Source organism: Lepidochelys kempii, chromosome 2, assembly GCF_965140285.1.
Source record: "Lepidochelys kempii isolate rLepKem1 chromosome 2, rLepKem1.hap1, whole genome shotgun sequence".
NCBI classification, from domain to species: Eukaryota; Metazoa; Chordata; order Testudines; family Cheloniidae; genus Lepidochelys; species Lepidochelys kempii.
Window position 1 is genome coordinate 9,253,597 of NC_136381.1, and position 23,876 is coordinate 9,277,472.

The following is a 23,876-nucleotide window of genomic DNA, read 5'->3' on the forward strand; positions in this document are numbered from 1 at the left end:
TTTGAAGAGAAGAATGACTATATTAAACACTGACTGCAGTTCTTATAGTGTGTGTGTTAGTATTTTAATTGCTCTTAGCACATAGCTATTCATTATGTTACTTGGAGGCCTATCAAATCATCCCTTGTTAACTGTAAACTGCATATTAACTTAATTCCTTGATGTTTTATAGTGAAGTTAATCATATACTGAGGCTGTAATTTAAAAGGGCAGGATAATTTTATGATGACAAACATAATTTTTAACAGTGCAAACCAGGAAAAATAATTATAGGCAAATCTCATTCTTCAGGGTATAAACTGATCTAGACAACTCATAGGTGGCAGTGACAGCAGCATAAGTCCATTACATTGCCTCATGGTTGATATCAGCAGCTGGCAGACCTGGCCAGTTGGAGCTAAGGATTTTGCCCCTTGGCCTTTGATGATTCTTGAGGGAATCCTTTATAAATTCCATCTCATAATTTGGCCCCTAAGTAGGAAACAGAGAGAGAGGCCCACACATTCACTCTCGCTCTCTCCTGCTACACTAGGTCCTGTTACAACTTTTCTGTGTCTAAACAAAACACCTTTTGTTGGTTTACCCTGAGACTATATCCTGTATCTCAAATAAGAAAAATCTAGAATTTTCCCAAATGCTCTTTAGGAAAAATACTGCAAGATAAAGACTTTTTACACCAGTAACCCTTAGGTTCAGTAATTAAAGTGCTAACCTAATGACTGCATGTTGGCAACAAAAACACTAGATTAAAAAAACCATTTTCAGTCTCCAGCCCAGGACATTGTGTTCCCTCCAATAACAAGAATCTGAAGCTTTTTACAAGAGATTCCTGTGGAAGAAGGGCCACATTTTCAAAAGTGGCCACTAACTGTGTATGTTCCCATTTTCTGGGTGCCTAACCTGAGACACCTGAATTGGAGTTGTGGATGCTCAGCTCTTAAACTTCTTAATATCAAGCTCCAGTTGTTTTAAAAATGGAGTCATCTAAATTACAAGCCGCTTTGAAAAGTGATCTGTGTCAGAAGACAATACTTTAAAAAACTGCCATGATACTTTCCTCCCCAGAGTTTGCAGACAAAACAATCCATGCGATTTAGCCCATTCTGTTGATTAGTCTTTTAAAAACCAGGGCTTTTAAGGGACTGAGCAGTAGAGGCAAGTAAAGTTAAAATAATCTAGGCATGCCAGCATCTCATGCAAGCTATTCACCCCAGATCTGAACACTGGAGAATAATCCTCTAAATAATCCATTATCTCATGATAATGTTCAAACTTTTAATTAATTACTAACCAACTGTCTCCTCTTTTCTGTCCCTTTCCTCGTACAACATTTATTTAACTGTTTGGGGGTGAGGTTCATAAGCAGCCTTGTAAACCCTGGTCACCCACTAGCTTGAGGCAAGTTATTTCTTTTGATGTGCAAGTAAAATTGTATTATGCTTTTTGTTTTTCCTCCTAATAATCGTGGGAAAGGGTAGGCAAGTAGATGTTGGGTCGTGGCTGGTAAATTTTCATAACAGTTTTACAAATTACAGTGAAAATACCCAAGTAGTGGAGCATGGTAACTGATGGCTGTTTGACAACGAACCTACGTTCAGCTTAATTAAAGCATCCCTGAACAAGGAAGAGACAGCAGTTCCATTTTGTGTCTCTAGATGGAGGGTGTCACATAGAAAGCTGACAGTGTCCTGAACCAGGCTAGAGATCTCCTGGTTTCTGATGTGCATACAGACTTGCCATTTTCCCACACTGTGTGATCAATGAAATGCATAAAACCACAGTGGCTTTTTTTGGTCAGAGTTTAATATGTCTCCTGCGCTTTCAATGACTGCAGCTCTTTGAACTTGTTTACACTTAGTTTGATTTCAAGATGGTAATTACTGAGCAAGAGGTGATTTGACCAATTAGATTACAATTTACTTTAACTTGCACCGTGCTGCTAGGAACAAATTTTGCCCCTCCCTATTTCCTTCTTGCATGGGCATGTGGAGGAGCCCTCCCAAACTCATTCCATTGCTTGATGGGGAGAGGAGAGGGATTTCAGGAGGCTGCACAGGGAGTGTGCAATTAGGAATGCAACTCCATTGCAGCTCACTGTACAGAAACTCTTTTGGGGTGAGACAGGTAAGCAGTGGAATCAGTGCATTTGCTGTTGCACAGATCAATGTACTATGGACCACATGGAACAGGGTCACGAGCTACAGAGGAGTGGATGGGTCATTACATAAAGTAAAACTATTTCCCCATGCTTATTTTCCCCCCTACTGTTACTCGCACCTTCTTGTCAACTGCTGGAAATGGGCCATCCTGATTATAACTACGGACGGTATTTTTTTCTCCTGCTGGTAATAGCTCACCTTAACTGATCACTCTCGTTATAGTGTGTATGGCAACACCCATTTTTTCATGTTCTCTGTGTGTATATATACACACACACACACATATCTTCCTACTGTATTTTCTACTGCATGCATCAGGTGAAATGGGTTTTAGCCCATGAAAGCTTATGCTCAAATAAATTTGTTAGTCTCTAAGGTGCCACAGGGACTCCTTGTTCTTTTTCCCAAGTTCTGTGGGATTCTCCTGATCATCCCAGGGTTTGAAAACTGAAAAACTAAGCCCTGCTGTCCCAAAGGCAGCAGTCTCCATGGTCGTATCCGTATTGCTTTTTGTTATCTCTGTTAGGGCAATACCTTCAGTGGCAGCACTGCCCTGTGCTGATGCTGCAGTGTGAGACAGATGAGTTTGTTCACCAAGAGATGGCAACGCTGCCACTAAATCTGACTCTGGCTTCTCAGCCCTTGTTTTTCAATGGACTCTAGGGATGATCTTGTTATGAATAGCTCCTATCATTACTAAACTGTGCCCTTATTGATACCCTTGTATGAATTAGCGTGAGGTATTAAAAATATTGTACACAGTTTGGAGAGAGCTATATGACAAAGTATTGGGTTCCTTTAGGCTTTGCAGTTGTTGTGTTTTTGTTAGAGGCAGAACTGGCACGCGGGCCCTGGGCCACCATTCGCCCCCAGTCAGTCTGGGACATCCTCTTTCCCCCAAATACCCAGGCTAGGATCCCATGTCATCTAGTGTTTAATCTGACTCTCCCACCAGTCCTCATGCCCATTCACGTGACCCGCCATGGGACCCCCTTCTCCTTCTTGGTGCCCCTCCCTCTTGCTTTATCTCCCCTTTAGTCTGAGGCCTCCTCCTTTCCCCTTCTTCTTCCCCCTCCGCCCTGGAGTGATACCCGGGCTGGGACACCCCCTCCAACCCCGACCCCGCTTCCATTTTGTGCCACCCCCTATGGCAGCGCCTCCCGCCCCTTCCTGCTTGCCAAGCTGGGCCCCCCCCCCACTCGCTAGGTGCACCCAGGTGCCCCCTCCCAGCATCCCAGCCTTGGGCCTCCCTCGCGTCCCTCAGGGGGGCCCTGGCTGGCGCGCGCGCCCCCGCCTCAGCGGCCGGCGGGGTCGCCCACGGGGCGTGCGGTCTCCCGCAGGGCGCCCCCCTCCCGCACCGGCTGCGCGCCTGCCCTCAAGCCCCGCCCCGCTCTGCATATTCATGAGCCCCGCGGAGGGGGCGGAAGCGGAAGCGTTGCAGGGAGACGGTTTCCGAGGAGCCCGGTATAAAGCGGACGCTGCTGCCCGCACCCGTCCGCGCCGGCCCGACCCGACTCGCCCCCGGGGAGCAGCCGGGACCCAGCCGCCCGGTCCTGACCGACCCACCTGCCGGAGCCAGCCAGCCACCCCCTCCGCGGCCACAGGGGCCAGGTACCGGGCAGAGGGGGAGACCCGGCGGCAGGTAAAGGAGGCACCAGGGGAGCTGGGCTGGGACCGGGTGAGGCGCCGGGGCCGGGGGCATTGGGACAGGTGGGGGGTGGCTGGGTGAGGGACCGGGACAGGTGTTGGGGGTGGGTGGCTGGGTGAGGCGCTAGGGAGTATTGCAAGGGGGGGATGGGGCTGGGGGCGATGGGACCGGGTGAGGGGGCTCTGGGGGGCCGGGACAGGTGGCTAGGTGGGGGGGCTCTGGGGGGCATTGGGACAGGTGGCTGGGTGAGGGGTGGGGGCGATGGGACCGGGTGGGGGGGCTCTGGGGGGCATTGGGACAGGTGGCTGGGTGAGGGGTGGGGGCGATGGGACCGGGTGAGGGGGCTCTGGGGGGGCCGGGACAGGTGGCTGGGTGAGGGGTGGGGGCGATGGGACCGGGTGAGGGGGCTCTGGGGCGCCGGGACAGGTGGCTAGGTGGGGGGGCTCTGGGGGGCATTGGGACAGGTGGCTGGGTGAGGGGTGGGGGCGATGGGACCGGGTGAGGGGGCTCTGGGGGGGCCGGGACAGGTGGCTGGGTGAGGGGTGGGGGCGATGGGACCGGGTGAGGGGGCTCTGGGGGGCATTGGGACAGGTGGCTGGGTGAGGGGTGGGGGCGATGGGACCGGGTGGGGGGGCTCTGGGGGGCATTGGGACAGGTGGCTGGGTGAGGGGTGGGGGCGATGGGACCGGGTGAGGGGGCTCTGGGGGGCATTGGGACAGGTGGCTGGGTGAGGGGTGGGGGCGATGGGACCGGGTGAGGGGGCTCTGGGGGGGCTGGGACAGGTGGCTAGGTGAGGGGTGGGGGCGATGGGACCGGGTGAGGGGGCTCTGGGGGGGCTGGGACAGGTGGCTAGGTGGGGGGGCTCTGGGGGGCATTGGGACAGGTGGCTGGGTGAGGGACTGGGACAGGTGGTGGGGATGGGACCGGGTGAGGGGCCGGGGACATTGGGACAGGTGGTGGGGATGGGACCGGGTGAGGGGCTGGGGGCATTGGGACAGGTGGCTGGGTGAGGGGCTGGGACAGGTGGGGGGATGGGACGGGGGGTGGGGCCAGGGGCATTGGGACAGGTGGCTGGGTGAGGGGCCGGGACAGGTGGGGGGGATGGGACCAGGTGAGGGGCTGGGGGTGTTGGGACAGGTGGCTGGGTGAGGGGCTGGGACAGGTGGGGGGGATGGGACTGGGTGAGGGAGCTCTGGGGGGGGATGGGGCAGGTGGCTGGGTGAGGGACCAGGTGAGGGGGCACTGGGATGGGACTGGGTGAGGGTCCGGGGGTGTTGGGACAGGTGGCTGGGTGAGGGACCAGGACAGGTGGGGAGGGGGGTGGCAGGGTGAAGGACTGGGACAGGTGGGGGGATGGGACCAGGTGAGGCGCTGGTGGGGATTGGAAGCGGGGATGGGGCTGGGGGCATTGGGCTGGAATGGGACTGGGTGAGGGACCGGGACAGGTGGGGGGGGTGAGGGACCAGGGGCATTGGGACAGGTGGCTGGGTGAGGGACCAGGACAGGTGGGGAGGGGGGTGGCTGGGTGAAGGACTGGGAGAGGTGTGGGGGATAGGACCGAGTGAGGCGCTGGGGGGGATTGGGATGGGACTGGGTGAGGCACCAGAGGCATTGGGACAGGTGGCTGGGTGAGGGACCTGGACAGGTGGGGGAGGGGCCAGGGGCATTGGGACAGGTGGGGGGCTGGGACCAGGGGAGATTGGAATGGGGGATGAGACTGAGTGCATTTGGCTGGGATGAGACCAGGTGAGGCACCCGGGGCATTGGGACAGGTGACTTAGTGACGGACTGTTGACAGGTGAGGGGGGAGCAACTGATTGAGGGACTAGGTTAGGACTGGGTGTAAATAGACAGGAGGGGCGATGGAGGGCGATGGGAAGGTGGCTGAGGAAGTGTGGACAGAACAGGTGGAGGGGAGGGAGGTAAATAGGTGGGTGATGAGGTGAGGGGGATGGCTGACAGGTGGGGGGGTGTGGCTGGATGAGGGGCTTAGGAGGAAAGTGAAGGAGTTGTTTTGCTGGATTAGGACAGCCAAGCAAGTGAGGTGCTGGGTGGAGGGGATAAATGGGGAGTGAGGTGCTGGGGGGCTCTGGGGCATGGGACATGTAAAAGCGAATGGGGGCTTTTGGTAGAGGAACAACAAGGGAGGGGGAAAGGGCTGTGGAATGACAGGTGGAAGGGGAGGTCTTGCCTCATACTAGGCCCCTGTGGGGGTAAGGCACATAGTTTTGGGGATGGTAAAGGGTAAAATGGGGAGGTGGAAGGTGAGGTAAATGGACATGGGGCTGAGTGGTGAGACGGTGCAGGAGATGGGGCTGAGAGGAGGAAGATAACAGAACAGCGAGTTGGGCTGGATGACTGTGTGGGTGAGGAGTAGGAAACAAGTAGTTCTTACTGGGGTAAGACAAATAAAATAAAGTGAGTGGGTGAATGGAAAGGGGAAGATGAACAGAAGCCAGAAGAGACAGGTACTGTAGATAGGGGGCCCCAGTGCTGGTTTTGGTTGGTGTGGGAGATGAGTTGTTTTGCAGGGTTCTAAGGGTGTGAATTTGTCCTTGAGCAGCCAGGCTATCAGAGACCTGGAGTTGGTCTTTTTTTCCTGTTAAATGTTTGCATGCTTTAACTGTAACCAGATTTAATCCTTTTATTTTCATGAGAGCAGATTTCTGCTTAATTTGTCACCATCCTGGTGGAGAGAAAAGGGAAATGCTAGTTGCTGAATCCAGTAAGAGGTTACAGTAATAGAATACTTCCCTTCACTTCCAGAACCTGATGATCTTTGATAGGTTGAAACTTAGTTGCATCAATTTAAACTCTTGAAGAAAAAGTTAATACAGAACTACCTATTATAAAAAGTTCTTAAGGTGGCTAACGATGGACGTGGTGCTGTTGGAGAAACTTCTTTATGGAAGCTGAAAAATGTGCTGCTGACCTTGAGATTGCCCCAGAAGAGGCAGTGTGCGCTCTTTGTTGCAATAGAAACAACGCAATAAGTCCTGTAACTTTCTATGTTATCTGTTGGGAGAGTGTCTCAGCTGGTGTCTTTAATTAGTGGGTAGAGAGAATGAAGACTTGGCTGTGACTCAAGTTTGGAGGCAGAGGGGGGAAGTCTAATGTTGCTGATAGTGACTAGTAGGAGGGGTCAGGAAAGAAGCTTAATAAAAATATTTCAAGTTGTCTGTCATGCTAGGTGAGGCAATATTGAATAGTTCTGATTCTGGCCACAAAGAAGGGGGGGTGTGCCCAGCTCAGAAGTGGACCTGAAATGAAGTGGATTATAGGGAGTAGGGTAGAAAAACGATCTAGAATTTCAAATATCCATTAGGAGTGTAGTGGCTGAAGAGAGCTCACTGTTACAAGTGTGTATGGTCACAGTAACTTGCATAACATGCTGTTCTTATATTAACTTGTCTAAATGTTATCTGCTCCACATTCACTGCCTGGCTCAGACAGTGCTACTAAAATATTTAATGTTTGCAGTGTTGTAGCCATATTGATCCTGGTATATGAGAGACAAGGTGAGTTAGGTAATATCTTCTATTGGACCAACTTCTCTTGGTGAAAGAGACAAGCTTTTGAGCTACATAGAGCGCTTCAGGTCACCTCTGTGTAGCTCAAAAGCTTGTCTATTACAACAGAAGTTAGTCCACTAAAACAATTTAGTGATTGCTTCATTTAAAGTGTGAGTTGGTGGATTATTTACCTATTTTTTGCCTTGCAACCTGCAAGATTTCTTAAGTAAACATACGTGATTGAAATGTGAGGGAAAGAATCACTTTAAGCTGTGGTATGTATTCTCTAGCATCTGCAGTGGATCTTAAGGTAGTACTGCATACTGCAGTGTTTGCAGGGAAGCAGTACCTACAAAAGACAAGGTCTGCTTGTTTTGGTTTAATTATTGTACTAGAAATCAATGAACACACTATCTCCTGGGATCTGTTTTAAATTGCACTAGTAAAGTACAAATGGAAAGTTTTGAAACTATTGTTTAAATATGTTTATATTTTAATAACAGACAATTTTTAACAAATGTTTTCTGTTACAGAAAAAATATACTGTTGGCTTATAATCTTAAGATTGACTCATCAGTCTTCACAACAAAGGAACCTGCCTTGTTCAGGCTTAAAGCAAATCCAGGGATCTTTACATTAAGTAGGCTGCCAAAAGGCACATGAGGGAATAGATATGAAAATGACTATAATGGTACTGTCAGCTGTTGTCTTAGAAATAATACACTGGAACCTCACATCCATAGCTTTAATCTGTGGTGTATAGGTTTTAGTAAGTTGTTTGTTTTTTTTAACTTAAGTATTCAAGAGAGACTTCATTACAGTAATGAGCAATTGCATGACCTAATAGATAGTTGCATTAATTTAGTAATTTATATTTCTTAGTTAGGTACTTAAATTATTGGAGGCGAATCTACATTCAAGTCAGTTCAGGTGTCCTTGAATAAAGAAGAGGCTGTAATTTTCTTGTCTACATATAGGTGGAAGACAGAATGTAGACAACTGAGGGGCCTTAAGTCAGGCAAAAGAGTTTCCTGTTTTGTGTACAGCCTCTTTCTGAGTTGTGTGACGTGTGCACTCTCTAGTTTTCTATTGAACTCCTGAAGGGTAGAGGACACTTCATATGTTTGCAGGTGTTCACATTTATTTAAACACTGAACTCTGGTGATATGAGCTATGTCTGCAAATTGTTCTTGTTTATTTGGTAAATGAGTCTTCAATTGTCACACTGATCATAATTAAAATAACTTAATGGCTTACCTTTTGAAGCTGAAATTTGTTTTCATTAGCAGTTGGCTGATTTATAACTGAATTAGATTATCTTGTATATACCTGCTTTTTGTTGTGCATTGCTTTAGCTTGATAGAAAATCTCACACATGAAACAGGCTTTAAGGATAAATATATAGCATATTTTAAAGACTGTTTTCCTTGTGTTATAGCACCATAAATGATTGAAACAGAAATGTTTAATCCAAGTCTATGTAGCTTCTGATCCTTGGTTTATTTGTCTAACCTTAATTAATGAAAATAAACCACTCAGTTTCACTTCCACTTCCTAGTTCTCATGTATAAACACAATGATGCAACACTTGGGTTACTAATAGTGGGGAAAGAACACTGGCTTCCCATTAGAATTTATGTAAATTATGGTGACATTATTGATTTTGAGGCTTTTTGTGTGGCTAGGAAAAAAATATGCAAGCTTATTGGCTTACATATTTTACAATTTTCTTTAACATTTTTTATCTCCATGTTTTGCTTGCCCTTTTGTGTTTTGTTTATACCCTTATTCCAAAAGGCAAATATCACATACCCAAGTGCTGGAGTGGGAATCGTTTTCTTGTAGGGTTGCTGTTGAGTACATGGTAGCTGTGACTCTCTTTAAAAATAAATCAGTCTGTACTTTTTTTCTTCGGGTGCTTGCCCCCGGATAATTGGAATTACACGACCTCTCTAAGAGATTAGACTAAAAAAAGCTTGAACATGGACTTGGACTTGATGACATTGCCATAATTATTAACTTACTGGTTGTGACCTTGAAAGATGTAAAATTACTTTTTGGGTAGACTTAACAATCTTAAACTTGCCAACACTATTGTAAGTTGAATCTTTCCCGTGTCATTAAATATAAACTTCAATATTTATTACTGAAAATGCATATGCATCAGCAGACACTACAAAAGGTAAAAATTTATATAACCATGATGCCAGAGTACTTCTGAATATTGACTATAAATAGATGTTTCAAAAAAGTTCTGATATGGAATTGTGCATTGAAGGTTAATGCAAATCTACACTTTTTTTTAAGAAAGTAAAAGATGGAAACTTCTCAAGTTTCCACTTCCTCAGTGTCCAAGTTCCCATAACTCTAAAGAGACTTACTGGCTTAGTACGGGCTTTTTAATATTTGTTTAGCCACTCGCTCTGTTTCAACTTGGAACATCAAGTTGTACTCAACACTGCCATTCACAAACTTGCATCACTCTCTGAATTAAATGGCAATTATCTGCAGTATGAATAAATGCCTGTGGCCAGTACAAGAAGAAGATTTTGTTCCATGTTCCAAAAAGGCAATTAAGATCTTAGTTTAGAGATGATGGTACCTGATTCTGTATTAGCAAGCATCTTAACAGTCACATTGATGTAAACAACTACTCCAAATGGTTGCAAACTTCACAACCATTTGTCTTCCATGATCACTGAGGCCGAGGCAATTAGAAGTCATCCCCCTGCAATATGCTTGCAAACAATGGTTTGGAGCAGGGGTTCTCAAACTGGGGGACGGGACCCCTTAGGGGGTCTCAAGGTTAATACATGGGGGGTCACGGGCTATCCGCCTCCACTCCAAAGCCCGCTTTGCCTCCAGCATTTATAATGGTGTTTTTAATGTATATGGGGGTTGCATTCGGAGGTTTGCTATATGGTACTGGTGACCCATTTCAAAGTTTGAGAACAGTTGGTTTAGAGGTAGAGACTAAGAGTTTAAATGGTCAAGGAGGAATTAATCTGAGAATGCTTGTTTGCATCAAAGAATTTTTGCATGCCTGTGTTGTGCCTGTGGCCTTGCTGAATGGAACTTTTCCTCTTGGTCATAACACCTTTAAAATCCAGGCCTGTAAAAACTATTCCAAATGATAGGCAGTTTGATTAATCCATACTACTTTGTCTTAGTTAGTCCAGTGTGCCTGGCTGTGTGAAACTGTCATTTATTTTGCAGACAAGATCAAACAAATCTAAACTGACTTGATGACATTCCTGTGGGGTTCTCCATCCTTCAGTAACTAGCATATTCTGCAAGTCCTTACATATTGCAACTGAAATTCCACTCCACGCTCAAGCATGAAAGTGTAATTCAGGCGAATACTTAAATTTATTTAGTGGAGATTGTGAACATAAACATAACATAAGAATGGCCCTACTGGGTCAGACCCCAAAGGTCCATCTAGCCCAGTATCCTGTCCTCCGACAGTGGCCAGTACCAGGTGCCCCAGAGGGAATGAACAGAACAGGTAATCATCAAGTGATCCATCCCCTGTCACTCATTCCCAATTTCAGGCTAGGGACACCATTCCTGCCCATCCTGGTTAATAACCATTGATGGACCTATCCTCCATGAATTTATGTAGTTCTTTTTTGAACCCTGTTATGGTCTTGGCCTTCACAACGTCCTCTGGCAAGGAGTTCCACAGATTGGCTGTGTGTGTGAAGAGTTTCAGAGTAACATCCGTGTTAGTCTGTATTCGCAAAAAGAAAAGGAGTACTTGTGGCACCTTAGAGACTAACCAATTTATTTGAGCATGAGCTTTCGTGAGCTACAGCTCACTTCATCGGATGAAGTGAGCTGTAGCTCACGAAAGCTCATGCTCAAATAAATTGGTTAGTCTCTAAGGTGCCACAAGTACTCCTTTTCTTTGTGTGTGTGAAGAAATACTTCCTTTTATTTGTATTAAACCTGCTGCCTATTAATTTCATTTGGTGACCCCCTAGTTCTTGTGTTATGAGACGTAGTAAATAACACTTCCTCATCTACTTTCGCTACACCAGTCATGATTTTATAGACCTCAATTATCTCTCCTTAGCGCTCTTTTTCCAAGCTGAAAAGTTGTGCACATGTAAGTTGAGTGACAGTGTCATCGAAGCATCTGCCAGTGTTTCATTTCTTGGTATAACTTCATGTGTGAAGTATCTGGTTTTGTTTGTGGGGTTTTTTTTGGGACCCCCTGTCAAATCAAATTCTTTACTGGGCCAGTGAGTTACATCTCTAAGTAACTATATACCTTCCAATTTGACACATCATGCTGAGGTACCATATTTGTGTCAATTTGGAAAGAGCTTTGTGATTTTTCTCCCCCCTCCTCTCCCACCCACTTCTGCTCAAACGCTTCCAAGTCACACTGACAAACATGCCAAATTTTAGTCTGAAAGCTAAGTTTGCTAAAGTTGACCCTCCTAGGGTGAAAACACTGAAATAACTTAAACTCATATTGCTGTGCATTCTGTCTATTATAAAACTTTGCTCTAAGCAGTGTCTTTGCACTATGCAATCTAATTAGATTTTAAAATCAACCCTGGACAGCTGCTGAAGCTGCTCCTCTTCACTTTAGAGCTTGTAATAGTTAACCACACATCTGTAGGTTCAAGTTGTACTGCTAGAATTGTGCTGTGGTTAGGAGTGTGCACAAGGACCACCCAGAAACTTCAGGAGATAAAGGATATGGCTTCCTACTTCCTATATAGCATGGGCTTCTGAGTACTAATGCTAGTACTCAAGTCTTTGCAGTTGCACTCTTTCCTGGTGTTGGTGAGTCTCTGAAATCATGAATCGTCTGGGACTTGGGGAGGAACTAACTTTCAATGTACATTACGATATATGTGTACAACACTTCCAGGACCAGCTGCAGAGATTTGTTGTCAAAGGATCTCTGCATCTGAAACAGGTTGTATTGGCATATTGCCAGTTTGTCGAGCTTTAGGGCATAACTTAAGGCTCTTTTTTTAGTTTTAACTGGTTTAGCTTAATGTGAAGTTCCAATTTATTTGTTTTGGTTTGTGGGTTGACTTTTTGTATTAACATGCCATGCGAGGGAATGATGCTCTCTTATGATAGTGGCACTAAGCCTATTAACTTATTTAGGGTGACATAAATAACTTAAGCCCCTTAAAATGTTGTTTTATTATGTGCACTTGTGATAGGTGATGTAAAATGAAATACCACTTAAAGTAAAGATGGGTAGGTTCACTTTCCTGGACCTTATGCCCTTGTCTAATCAATGGGCATTGGCCATCAAACACAGCAGTGTCAATTGCATAAGTGGTATGAATTAAGTTAAATAGTTGCATTGACATTTACTAGCCTTCACTGCACACTAACACTTTATATTGTGGTAGAGCCTAGAGGCCAACCAGGTTGGAGTCCCATTATGCTAGGTGCTGTACAAACATAGGAAAATGATAGTCCCTGCTCTGAAGAGCTTGCAATCTAAAAGACAAAACAGGTAGATGAGACAAATGCGCATTAGGGTGGAATGGGGAGGTAAGGGGGGAGAACAGGTAACAAAAATGGGATTTGGGCAGTTCTTAGCCAAGAAGAAACAGAATGAAAGATCATCTGATCAAATAAGGATTGGTAGTAATGCTTTTTTTTTTAAGCAGAACTATAAAAAAGTATATAAATGCTAATTGTGTTAAGATTTATCAATAGCAAAAACTTTTAATAACTTAAAAGCTTAGTTAATAAACTAATGTTGCTGGGAGATTGACTAGAGTCCTTAGCTGGGTTTTCTTCCTTAACTCAGTTTCTTCATTTTGCTTTAAATAAGGGCTCTGTTTTTGTAGCTGAATATGAAACCAGTGTTTTGCTGATCCTGCATTTTCTTTCTCCTCCGTTAGCCAGCCTGGGTTACTTCTGCATGCAGTACTAGCTCATTTATTTTGAGAAGCTCAAAAACAAATCCATTATCACCCTTGAGTGCCAAATAAATGACCTAGCTGGGGACTGAACCCAGTGTGCTGGGTTTTTTTTTTGTTTTGTTTTACAAAACATTACTGCTATACTCACACTTGAGTTATTTTTCTTGTTCTTTGTCCTTGAATAGGTGATCAGATTGTCTGGACCATATCCAGAAAGCAGTGGTTGGGTCACTTGATGTCTTATTACAGAACAGTAAAACAGACTTCTGTGCCAGTTAACTTCCTATTCCTTCTAATATTTTTATACACAAGCAGCATTATTGTGAAAAAATACTTCATCTTAAAGACTGTAACGACCCCTTTTTTTTCTTGGTGACTTACAGAAGGAATTTATAGTCTCAAAGTACTGGATCTTCATTTTCAGACCATAATGGACTTCGTAGATTCTCAGGCCAGAAGGAACCATTCTGATCTAGTCTGACCTCTTGTATGGCTTGTGTCATACAACTTCCCCAAAATAATTCCTAGAGCATCTCTTAGGAAACCTATCCAATCTTGACATTAAAATAATCCGTGATGGAGAATCAAGAACCACCTTTGTCAAGTTCTGCCCTTTATGAAATATTTTCCCCCATGTAGTACTCATAGACTAATCAAATCAACCCTTAACCTTCTCTTTATTAATAATGTCCAACCTAAACCTCCATTGCTGCAATTAAAGCCCATTGCTGCTAATCTTCTCGGAGGTTGAGAACAATTTTTTTTTCCTTCCTCCTTGTAACAACCTTTTATGTGCTTTAAAACTCTTATCATATCCCCCTTCAGTCATGTCTTCTCCAGACTAAACAAACACAATTTTTTCAGTCTTTCCTCATAGTTCATGTTTTCTAGACCTTTAATCATTTATATCAACATCGTTCTTGAATTATGGACACCAGAACTGGAGACAGTATTCCAGCAGCTATCGCACTAGTGCTAAATACAAAGGTAAAGTAATCCCTACTCCTTATCTAGATTCTCCTCTTTATGTATCCAAGAATTGTATAGCTCTTTTGGCCACAATGTCTCTCTGGTCGCTCAGGTTCAACCTACTATCACCACAACCCCCAGATCTTTTTCAGTCACTGCTTCCCAGGATAGAATCTTCTATACTGTCTGTAAGGCCTGCATTCTTTGTTCCTAGATGTATGCATTTAGCCATATTAAAACACATTGTTTGCTTCTGCCCAGTTTATCAAGTGATCCAGATTATTCTGTACTAGTGACTTGTCCTCTTCATTATTTACTATTCCTCCGGTTCATGTCCTCTGCAAATATGAAAGACAAAAAAAATTGATTTTAAGATCAGAAGGGACCGTTGTGGTCCTCTAGTCTGACCTCCTGGGCGTTGCAGGCCACAGAACCTCACCCACTCCTGAAATAGACCCCCTAATCTCTGGCTGAGTTAGTGAAGTCTACAAATCATTATTGAAAATGTGAAATGGCATAAGGCCAAGAACTGATCCCTGCATGATTATGCTGGAAACCCACCCTTCTGATGATGATGATTCCCCATTTACAATTACATTTTGAGACCCATCAGTTCACCAGTCTGATTAATTTTATCTTTCTAGTTTTTTTAAACTTACAGAAGTCTAAGTCTCAACACTTAGCTGATGAAGGCAATAACTTCTACAAAAGAAGATATCAGGTTATACAGGATCTATTTTCCATAAGCCCATGTTGATTGGCATTAATTATATTATCCTCCTTTAATTCTTTATTAATCTAAAATATCATGTTAGCCACTCTATCTTGCCTTGGATTGATGTCAGGCAGATAGTGGCTGATAATGGAAAGAGTTATCATATGATGTATCTCTTTCCAAATGCAGAACAAACTTATTGAACTTTTCTGCATTAAGTGTACCATTTCCATCTAATAATGGCCCAGTACCATTGTTAGGATTCTTTAGATCCTAATGGACTCTGGCCATTGTATCCCTTATCAATTTTCTACAATTTCTAGCTTCTGCTTCATATTCATTACTATCAACTTTCCCTTTTTTCCATTAATATAGATAACCAGGTTTGGGGGGAAGTGAAGGTGGCTATTTTAACCAATATGGCCTTCTTCCACAACTCTGAGACTTTTTGGGCATCAGGTAAAGTGTTCTTAAACAGTTCCCACTTATCATTCACTTTCTGATTTTTTTTTTTTTTTAAATTCTTCGTCTTGAAGATTTGACTCCACATTTCAAAGCTTGAAAAAAATTGTCTTAAAAGGCCATTGTCTTATGAGTTCTAATATAATTTCCCTGTGTTGTTGAATGCAACACTTTTTTTTTTGAGTTAGTAAGCTGTCTTCTAGAATATTTAGAAGTTGCAAGGATATGTTAGTACTGGTAGCATGAGACCCACAGCATATGTCACCCAAACTGTAGTCCCCCACGATCCTGCAGCTCTTTTCCTATGCATTATAGATTGGTATGTAAGGAGCTGGTTATCCTGCTCCCTAGTATGATATGCTGGCTTGTCTTAGTTTGCATAGCAGACACCATCTTGTGCTTCATATGACAGAACATTGATCCATAAGCCTTCAAGATCATTTTCATCTGAGATCAATGACTTGGAAACAGGTAGTGCCACCTTGACAATGCTACTCTTTTCCCTTTTTGCCCACTTGATCCTTCGTAATACATTGACTTTTAACTCTCCAACCATGGGAGTCATCCCACCAGGCTTCAGTAGTACCAGCTAGATCAAATTTATGCCAACTCCTCATGTTTGTTACCCAGGCTTCTAGCATTGATATATAGGCAGTTATAAAATTTCTTCTCTTCATGGCCTTTGGTTCCTTGACTAATCTTGTTCTCAACATCTCAGTCTTGTGCTGGATTCATATCTTCCCCCTCTTTACCCTCTGCTTTTATTAACACCTTGACTACTGTAGCCAACCTGTCCCTCAGAAGATTGGCCCACCTTCTATGGGGAGATGGGGCTGTATAATTTGGATGGACTCCGCTTTAATAGAAGGTGAACCAGTGTACACAACTTTCCAACCTACCCAATTTAGCTAGGTAGCAGTTCTATTCCAGAATAGCCTGCCTTCTGTTTTAGGAGATTGCTTGGATGCTCTTCAGCATGCTTCTGAGTTTCCCTGAAATCTATCAACATGATATCCCTTAATGCTGATATGAACCATCACCAGTGGATCATTTCCCTTGGACTTCAAAAGCCTTGGCTCCAGGAAGGCAGCACACTGTCCTGTTGTCTGCCTGTCCTTTGCAGAATGTTCTTTCAGACAGCCTGTGGAAATATAATTCTAGTGTAATATTGCTCCCCCGGGGGGGAGAGAGAAGATGTTCTGTGCAAATATATCCGCCTGTGCAGATAATCTAGTATTGTCCCAGAGGAATGATTCAGCAGTCTGAACTGTTGCTGCTTTGACTCCCAAGAGTTCAAAAAATAGAAAACCCTCAGTGCTCACATCATATTGAAGAGCATGCACTCTTATCTAGTGCACATCCTATCACACATGTCCTGGAAAATGCAGGACAATTGAGGTGGGAATAGTGATCACTAATCTCAGATTAATAATCTGAGAGTAATGCCCAGCTCCCCCCACCAGTGACAGATATATTTTAGAGAACTGTTTATACTTTTATGCTTTTGACTACATCTCAGGTGACTCAGTGTTTGTCCACACAGTGCTGCACCAATGCAATGCTTAGTGAAGAAGCTACCTACACCAATGGGAGACCTTCTCCCATCGGTGTAGGTACTCCACCTCCACAAGGCGGTAGCTATGTTGACAGGAGGGCTTTTCCTGTCAACATAGTACTGTCTAAATGTAGGCGTTAAGTCATATAACTGTAGCATTCAGTACTTTGGCCCCAGGTAGTGAAGCCCAGGCTTTGGCCCTGGGCCCCTGCAAGTCTAAGCCAACCCTGGTGACCCCGTTAAAAGGGGATTGTGACCCACTTTGGGGTTGTGACTCAGTTTGAGAACAGCTGGTGTAGACCAAGCCTTGGCTTTCAGCATAATGCAAGAATGGCTAAGTATTTCTTCTAGATTCCAGGTGTGACTGTTTGGTAGCATTGCAAATGTCTTAACAGCATGCTCCCTTTTTGATAGGGGAGGACAGATGTAATTTTGAGGGTAGTAAGTAGGGGAACCTGAAGGCAAGCGAAAACAAGGCCATCCGAAAACAACATGGCAAAGAGCTGGGGCACAGCTGGGGAACCATTGAAAGAATTGCCAGAAATAGACAGTAGTGGAGGATTTTAGTTGCTGCCTTAAATGCCAGAGGCATAATGGAAACATGATGAAGTAGGGACAACCAACCTGTGAATAGAATAAAATGTTAATCCCTTTTCAGTAGCTTAAAGGGATGAGAGGGTCTGGTCTGAGTCACTACTTAGTCTGTGAATTTATGGAAAGGTCTTTGCTACTTGGATGCTTTCAATCTGCAGAACAAAAGCCCAGGTAAGAGTCTAACTCTCTTTCAGTACTCCTTTCTCTTAAGAATTGATTGAAGGAGCAAGGCTCTAATCAAAAACAAGGGAAGATTCCCTTTCTTTGATTAAAATGTAAAATCAAACTAAATCCACTCCCCTTCTTACAGCCTCCTCTGAAGTAAAAGGCATTGGGGAGAAAGGCAACTGTTTGTCTGGTTTCAGAGTAACAGCTGTGTTAGTCTGTATTCGCAAAAAGAAAAGGAGTACAAGGTGCCACAAGTACTCCTTTTCTTTTTTTAACTGTTTGTCTGACAATCCAGTGTAAACATGGCAATACTGGCCTGTCTTTCTGAAGATGCCTTCAAGGCACACTTGCCTCATCCAAGAGAAAGTAGTTCAGATATTGACAGACAGTAACACAGTGATGTGTTAAGAGGCACTTCTACTGTGAAAGTGGTGTGAGCATCACATATATGTTGCTGTTCACGTACTTGGGAAAGCAGTATTCGTTCTACACATGCACTTATTCCAACAACACTTATGTAAGGTGTTAAACTTACGACTTTATAAAATGGACATTCTGTTTAAAATGCAGGGCTGGATGTTTTAGAACTTCCATTAGATAATAGGATTCTAATACACCAGTTTTCAATATATTAAAATAATCCATACATTTTGGTTTCCATCCTATGCTGTCACCAAATTTTGTACAATTTCCCAGAGAAAGTAAGTCTTTTTTAGTGCTAGACTTCTTGCAAGGCGAGGGAAGTGCTTCACTGCTGTCTCTAGCTGTTGCTCCTTCAACAGGCATGCAAGTTCTTTTGGACTCACTGGACACTTTACCCCTTTAGGGTCTATGCAACCGGCATATATTAGTAGCAACACAGGACAGCCTTTTTTTAAACAAACCAGCATTTATTAGTCAACTGGCATACAGTATTTTAGGGTTCTTTGCTTAGAATGGAAAAGCAAAGCTTATATGTCCATTCCAGCAGCATAACCTTCCTCTGTCCAAAACAGTCAAGATGCCATCTTTTTCACTGGCACAGGGCAGCAGAGGGTTTTTATTATTATACCAATGTCCTGACACCTAAGTTCTGTTTTCAGGCTCTAGGCACCATTCTCTGTCATATTCTGCTTCCCAAGACCACCCCAATATTAGTCCCCTGTCGCTGGACAGAAATAACAATACAGAAGTGATTGGGGGTGGGGGTCATGCATATTTTCATAAATATGGAAATGTCCCACGTTCTCAGCATATGCTATTTCACAGCTATTGAAGCTAACTATAATAGAGTTGGAGCAGAGGGCACAGGGTTGCTATATAATGCAGTTCACATGTGTTCTTAATACTTGTTTGTTCTTGGTATGAAACCAGTCATACAAAATTGCAAATCTTGAAATATGTATATTTAATTATCAGAATAGTCTGGAAGGGTTTGTATGTTATCGAGACAACTGCACCATTCACTTAATTTCCCACTTAAAAACTGCAGCTTTAGCAATCTTCACTTCCTGACTAGTTATACTGCCAAACAAATGTTTATCTTGTAAAATATCTTAAAATCTACAGTCCTGGCTTAATTCAAACAGTTTATTAATCTTTTGAATGAAAGTCATTGTTACACTGATAAACCGGGACATTATTTACAGCAATAGTTGCATTGTGTTCTGAACTTCCAACCTTTCATTCAGCTTTTTTTGTCAGCAGATCAATTGTTTGGGTCCTTCTAAAGATTTTATCCACATGTTTTGTTGGCAGGATCTTAAAGTGGAGTGAGAATGAGTCCTGGTGACCAGGCAGATGTTGTATATGTAGCTCATTAAATACCTACAGCGTAATCTACTTGGTTAGCAGATGTAGATTTATGAACACATTAGCAAAGTACTCTGACATTAAAACCCAGCTAAAATAGTCAGCTTATTAGTTGAGTGACTAACTTGAATTTTTAAATAAAAGCTAGACTATTTATACTACATAAAATTGGAGGTGGAGGAAGGGGAAGGATATTAAAATAGATTTTTTTTTTTTTAAGCTGGTTCAAGTTCCTGGTGAACAGATTTTTTGCTTAATCCATGAATTTATCCATCTCTTGTTAAAACCCACTGTGGCCTGTCCGTCAACTGTAGGAGCATCTACCTCACCTTTTTGCAGTGGCTGCAAAAGGCAACTTCTTCACTAGAAGATGTGAGCCAGTAAATCTAGCCTCACTTTGCTTCTATTTTGGAGAATGTAATTAGAGACTTGGTGTTTCCATGGTAGTGTCACCTTCATTCTGACTTAAGTTATGCTAATTATCCATCTTGCAACCATTTCACTATGTAAAAATACACTACTCCCTAATCCTACTAATAACTACTATTAGGGAAAACATCAAGGACAAAGATTGACTTTTCCTTGCCTGTTGTCAGGGAAGATCTAGAATCAGTTCAGATCAGGTATTGTAGTTTATTTATATTTAAGTACAGAATGGCCTAGTTGAAATTTTTGCTCTTAGTTTTCCTGTCTCTACTTCAAGAGCCAAGATCATTGTTAATGTGATTTCTTATGCCTTAATTTTTTACAAGTTTTTTATCATTTATTGGTTGAACTGTGAGGTGCTACATAATGCAGATAATCATGGGCCAGGATCTTGTTGTGCTCAGTTCTGTACAAACAAATAATAAAAAGATGGTTCCTGCCCTAAGTGAGTCCTTCCCACTTATTTCCCTGCTTCATTAACCTTCCTACCCCTCCTTCCAGAAAAGATTTGGTGTGTGTCAAAGTATTGCCTTCCAGCATGACCTTTGCATATTTATTAAGTAGTAGCTATTTATGCCAAAACACATTACATATAGGAAATGCTTCAGCCACCAGTGAAATTCAGACATCTGTGGTGAAAGTGAACAGGTTCAAAACAATGACATGATTTACGACAAGATATGAAAAGGGAGAAATAACATTGTTTAGCTCTTACTTCAATAGACAAATTGAGAGGGTGGTGGAAGAAAATAAAAACAGTGACCTGGTGCTCCCCACTTGAGCTTATGACAAAAGAAAAGGAATAATGGTTAAAATATAGCTACAGCAATATTTACACATTTTGTGCCTGTGTACATGTGTTACACTGGCTTCCTGCCTGTGTAATGTATACAAGTAAGCATATATTGCATCACATATGGTTATATTTGAATGCACGCTCCGTTCAGATTACATTTGTCACCTATTTGGTGGTTGCTGTGCAAGTCCTATAACATGTTTATCACAGTAAAGTAGCGCTGTCACTGAAATGAATGTGAGGATGACTGTTCTTCCTGAACAGACTTGCCAAAATAAAACTTAGTCCAGAAGGATAGACTCATTTTTTAAATTTAAAAATGAGCTTTTCCATCATCTGTCAAAACGTGTCTCATAAGTGTTTCCTCCCATTCTTTCTCTGGCTTGTGACAACAAAACTGAAGTTTATAATATGCATAATTCTTATGCACATTTCTCTTCCCCAGTGGCTATAGTATTCATAGTTTTGCATTTCATCTGGGGTTAAGGAATCTTGCAAACATTTTTCCACTGTAAACATTTTAACAGTTAAGACTGAATTCCTAAAGAGTGAAACACTTTTATAATCCATATCCTGAGCAATGTTTTCAATTATATGGGTACAAAGTAAAGTGTAAAGCTACAAGCATCTTTAGGCATACATTGCTGGTGCTTACATATGTATCTGAGTATTGTACAAGACAATATAGCAAGGCAGCCCTACCGTAGGGATTTCACAATTCAGAAGATGCATTGTAGGGAGAGGAAGGAGTTGCCTTAGACTTTCAACTTATTCATTCAACTGCCTACTAATCACAAGATCTTAACGTTCTGACAAACTAGGAAAATTTCAGTGCATAAGGGGCAAAATGGAAGAAATGAGTGTGAGAAAGGACAAAGTGGGTGGTAAGGCTGATTGCAAATAAGGTATAGAGAATAACAGGTAGCAGGAGCTCAGGTCTGCACTAAATTGTGCAGGGCACTAAAGGCAATACTGCAGACAAGTAGCAGCCAGCAGAACAATTCAAATATGGGACTGATGTGGCCTGAGCAGGCAAAGAAGATCACTTTGGTTGTGGTGATTTGGTTAGATTAGAAGGGATTGGTGTTGAGAGGCTAAATGAGAAGTTGCAGTAAGCCAAGGCAAGAGGCAACAAGAGTATGGACAAGTAATCTAGCCATCAGGTTATCTAATTTTTTTTATTTTAATCTTGTGGTGAAAGAAACACCAAGAACCTACAAGCAGCCTGGATGTGCATTCAGTAGTAAAATAGCATTGATCTTGCAAGCCTAAGAGATTAATAGAATGGGAGACCTCTCAAAAACAAGAGGTAATAGGACACTACAGCAGGGGGAGGGAGTAAATAAATAGTCCTGTCCTGGCTGTGTTGATTTCAAAGAAGCAAGAGATTTCAAAACCTGAGACTGCATAAAGGGGATAGGGCATGAGTGAACAGACACCTGAAATGAGGCAGCATAAACACTATAGAAGCTATTGGAGCTGAGGATGTTGTCTGGAGACTGATGAAAATGGGACACCAGTCCTGTGGGTCTGCTCTCACAGAAGAGGAAAAGAAAAGGAACTCTTAAACTTTGAAAATGATGTTGGACAGGTAGAACTATGATGGGATCAGAAGAGCCATATGGTTTCATAGCTAACATAGCTCAGGGAAGGTGAGGTTCCTATGCAGTAGGACTCTGCCTTCTGTCAGTTTATGCTGGATCTACACTGTGGGCTATGCTGGCATAGGTTCAGTAGTTACTCCTAGAGGAATTCTGATTTCCTGTGAAGCTTAACTACAGAGCAAAACACTGAAGCAATTGTGCCTGCAATGTGAATGGCAAACTGAATACCTTATAACAATATGACACTTTAGCCTTGGCATATTTAAAACTCTGGTTCACTGGGTGGTTAGTTTAAAAAAAGTTAAGGCTTGCATATATGTAGAATCTTTACAAGAGACTAAACCTGATTTACCTGTCAGCATTCTTCTGTTGTCTGAGAGATCATACATCAAGCTAGAAGCAGCTAAATATAAGCTAGGAATGATCAACCTTGAGCTTGAAGCAGTTTAAATAAATGTTGGCATTTGTACTACGTACAGTACCTGCACATGGTATGCTAGGGTCACTGATAACAAATGACTGCACCACAGAAGAGACTAAAATTTCTCTGAAAAAGAAAAGGAGTACTAGTGGCACCTTAGAGACTAACCAATCACTTCACTGCATCCGATGAAGTGAGCTGTAGCTCACGAAAGCTTATGCTCAAATAAATTTGTTAATCTCTAAGGTGCCACTAGTACTCCTTCTCTTTTTGCGAATACAGACTAACACAGCTGCTACTCTGAAACCTAAAATTTCTCTGCACATCCATAAACCTCTAAGTGAGTCCATAATTATTTGACAGTGGAGAATAATAATGGCAGCTTGATGTACCTTTTTTTGTTTGTTTGTTATGGAAGGCAAGCCAGAGAACTTTATTTCCATTTTATATTAGGAAGTTAGGAACAGTTCAAGCTCTATCCAAATGTCACAATGACTGAAAATCCCCTTTAGCCAAATTTATGCAGAATATGGACTTGATCTGGTTTTGGATAGCTGAGGTTAGACAGTTGGGATTAAATTGTAAGAATCTTTGCAAAGTTTTCATTAAATCAATCTTCAAAGCCTAATTATAGTATCAGTAAAACACCAATTTCATGGTGGGGGTGTGTGCGCACACACAGTCAAATATTTGCAGTAATATATAAGTTACAGATAAAATAAGAGGCTGCTTGAGAAGTTGCCAGTTTGATTTAAGGATATCTGTGCAGGAGGTCAGACTAGATGATTGTGGTCCCTTCTAACCTTAATGTCTGAGTCAACATCACATGTCAAAATATACAATGTTTTGACAGTTATAAACCTTTAACTTTTTTAAATCTGCATCTACTGTAAATAATTCTGTTCCCCATAGCTTCCTACAAGGTTTTAAACTATGATGAGATGCATTGTTATGGGAAAATTTTACATAAGTAATCTTTAAAATTTGGCAATACTAACAGCCTCAAAGAGAAACTGACTTAATCTACTTTAATTATACAAGCAGAGATCACTATTTGTAAGACTGATTACAGTACCTTTTTAAATAGCTGTATGTAAAGTTGAAGAGCAAATTAGTATCCAATTTAAGAAATAGCATGTATTCATTA

At 42.7% G+C, this 23,876-nt stretch overlaps 1 protein-coding gene across 3 annotated transcripts in view; it reads left to right on the forward strand.

Moving 5' to 3' along the window:
* Positions 1 to 3,578: 3,578 nt before the first annotated feature.
* Positions 3,579 to 23,876, forward strand: part of SLC45A4 (solute carrier family 45 member 4) — a 114,217-nt gene continuing 93,919 nt past the window's right edge. For all 3 annotated transcript variants that reach the window (XM_073330014.2, XM_073330013.2, XM_073330015.2), the window contains exon 1: positions 3,579 to 3,801. The gene's annotated coding sequence lies outside the window, so the exon portion shown is untranslated. The remainder of the gene's footprint in view (positions 3,802 to 23,876) is intronic.